Source organism: Oryctolagus cuniculus, chromosome 2, assembly GCF_964237555.1.
Source record: "Oryctolagus cuniculus chromosome 2, mOryCun1.1, whole genome shotgun sequence".
Lineage (NCBI taxonomy): Eukaryota > Metazoa > Chordata > Mammalia > Lagomorpha > Leporidae > Oryctolagus > Oryctolagus cuniculus.
The window spans coordinates 115,566,319-115,569,544 of record NC_091433.1 but is presented as its reverse complement, the minus strand read 5'-3'; positions in this window follow the sequence as shown (position 1 = coordinate 115,569,544).

The window sequence follows — 3,226 nt, the reverse complement described above, 5'->3', positions numbered from 1 at the left end:
AGATGTTCTGTCTGCTGGTTTACTCCCAGCTGCTTGAAACAGCTGAGGCTGGGTAGGCTGAAACCAGGAGTCTGGAACGCAATCTGGCTCTTTTACTTGGATTGCAGGGACCCCACCCGTTGAACCATCATCTGCTGCCTCCCAGACATTTTTTTTTAAAAGATTTATTTTATTTATTTGAAATGCAGAGTTACAGAGAGACAGATCTTCCATCTGCTGGTTCACTACCCAAATAGCTACAATGGCTGAGGCTGGGCCAGGCCGAAGCTAGGATATTGGAACTCTGTTCTGGTCTCCCACACGGATGCAGGGGCCCAAGGACTTGGGCCATCTTCTGCTGCTTTCCCAGGTGCACTATCAGGGAGCTGGATGGGAAGTGAAATAGGCAGGACTTGAACCGGTGTCCATATGGGATACCAGTGTTGCAAATGCTAGCTTAACCTGATATACTACAATACTGACCCTGAAAAATGATACTCTGAGTTATTTATATCAACAAGATATTTGTATCAATATGATTTTAAACAAAGATTTATTTATTTGAAAGGCAGAGGCCGGCGCTGTGGCTCACTAGGCTAATCCTCCGCCTGCGGCGCCGGCACACCAGGTCCTAGTCCCGGTTGGGGTGCTGGATTCTGTCCCGGTTGCTCCTCTTCCAGTCCAGCTCTCTGCTGTGGCCCAGAAAGGCAGTGGAGGATGGCCCAAGTCCTTGGGCCCTGCACCTGCATGGGAGACCAGGAGGAAACACCTTGTTCCTAGCTTCGGATCGGCACAGCATGCTGGCCATAGCAGCCATTTGGGGGGTGAACCAACGGAAGGAAGACCTTTCTCTCTGTCTCTCTCTCTCTCTCTCTCACTGTCTAACTCTGCCTGTCCAAAAAAAAAAAAAAAAAAAGGCAGAATTATATATTGAGAGGAGAAACAGAGAGAGAGAGAGAGAGAGAGAGAGAGACCTTTCATCCTCTGGTTCACCCTGCAAATGACCACAACAACTGGGGCTGGACCAGGCCAAAGCCAGGAGCCAGGAGCTTCCTCTGGGTCTCCCACGTGGGTAAAAGGGCCCAAAGACTTGGCCATCCTCCACTGCTTGCCCAGACTCACTAATAGGGAGCTGGATCAGAAGTGGAGCATGCATATGGAATGCTGGTGCTGCAGGCTGTGGCTTTAACCCACAGTGCCACTGTGCCAGCCCCGGTAAGAAGTTTTATCAACAGCTTCATCCTATCAATGTGTGCACTGTATTTAGCTAGCCTGGAGAATCATGCATATGCTATGTAACTTAGACGGACACTGTTCCCACCAACCTGGCGAGAGAGCTGAGGCAGCCAAATAATGTGCCTCCAAAGAGATCCCCTCCGCTTCCTCCTGCAGCTTCTGAGTGCTTCTTCACTTGGTATTTTGTAGATGTGATTGAGTTAAGGATCTTGAGGTGGAAGATGACCCTGGATTGCCTGGGTGAGCCCAGTGTAATCACAGGAGTCCTTAGGAAAGGAAGCCACGGTGTCAGAGGCAAGAAAGGGAAACTGGCAACAGAGGCAGAGTGGAGGGATGCGCTTGGAAGATGCAGGAAAGGTCCAGGAGCCAAAGGATGCGGGCGACCTCGAGAAGCTGGAAGTGGCGACGGGGTGGTGGTGATGGTGATGGTGATGGTGATGGTGATGGTGATGGTGGTGGTGATGGTGATGGTGGTGGTGATGGTGATGGTGATGGTGGTGGTGATGGTGATGGTGATGGTGGTGGTGATGGTGATGGTGATGGTGGTGGAACAGATTCTCACCTTTGACTTTAGGACTTCCGGTCTCCGAAGTGTAAGAGGACAAATGTGTATTGTTCAGACCAACACGTTGCAGGAATTTGTCACTGCAGCAGCAGAGCACTGATACTAGAGGCTGGGGGCACAGCAGCGCTTACCGAAGGCGTGGCTGGGCCTGCTTCCAACTGCTTTCCACACATTGAAACTCAGTACTCCAACAGCAGTGGCTTCTGCTGCCGCGTGCATTTTACAGAAGGGCATACTGGGGCCGAAGGGGTTAAAGGCAAAGGCTGGTTTCTGGTGAGGACCGAGCATCTCTGGCCATGGAGTGTGCACACTAGACCACCGCACTCTCCTGCTGGAATGCTCGGTGAGAGGGAGCCTTAAAGCCACACGTTGCTCCTAGAGCGCAATTTACTCTGCGGCTTCACCATCGTCTTCCACAAACCGATGGACAAAAGTGATAGCAGTTTGCCCAGTATCCCTCTGCCCTGTGCCGCAGAAACCAACTTACCCAAGTACGAAAGAGCAAGCCTCTGGGAACTGATTGCACATAAATTGGGTTATGAGCTACGAAGCCGCAGAAGGTGCCTACAGTTTAACCAGAAGCAAGGCATCCTTTAGGAGTGAAAATCAGCTTTTGACTCTCCTCTAAAATTTTATTTCAAAGCTTGTTTAGTGAGTAATGCGTGCCCAGAACAAAATAAATATGCTATGATGTTAAAGTGCCACCTGGGGCACCCACATCTCCATCCGAGCTCCCGAGGTCAAGTCTCAGCTCTGCTTCTGATCTCAGCTTCCTGCTAATGTGCATACTTGGTGGAACTAGGTGATGGCTCAAGTACTTGGGTTCCTGCCAACCACAGAGGAGACCTGGGTTGAATTCCAGGCCCCTGGCTGACCTGGGTTCAGAATTGCTTAAAAGCAAAACCCAGGCCTAGGACTCAGGCACTACGGTTCAGCAGGAGTGGGCTGGCAGAAGTGGAGAGCGTGAGGGTCCTGTAGTCCCAGTTAAACAGTACCAGCTTCTAGGTTCAATCCTGCCCTTCACCCTCGACCCTGAAGTCTTAGGAGAGGCCTCACTGTGTGCGTGATGCTTAGGTTCACGGTGAGGATTCTGTTTCATCCCCTGGGGGACCCTTCCCTGAACCCCACTCTGTCCAGCCGGCCATGGCCCAGCAAGGGGGCGGTCAGACCTCAGCCAGCCCCTGTGCCCTCCCTGTGCCCACACAGCTTCTCTCCCCGGCCGGGGAGCGGTTGCAGGCAGACAGAACCTACCCTGTCCTCTGCCGAGGTGTGACGGTGCTCCTGCCCTTCCAACTCCAGGTGCCCCTGTGGCACGGAGTCCAGCAGCCCCCCCCCACACCTGGCTTTGAGATGAGCCCTGGTCTGTGCGGTAGGAGTCACAGTTTGGTCACAGGCCCTGGGCATTGTGATGTGAGTGGCTGCTCAGCCCACCTGAGTGTCAGTTCT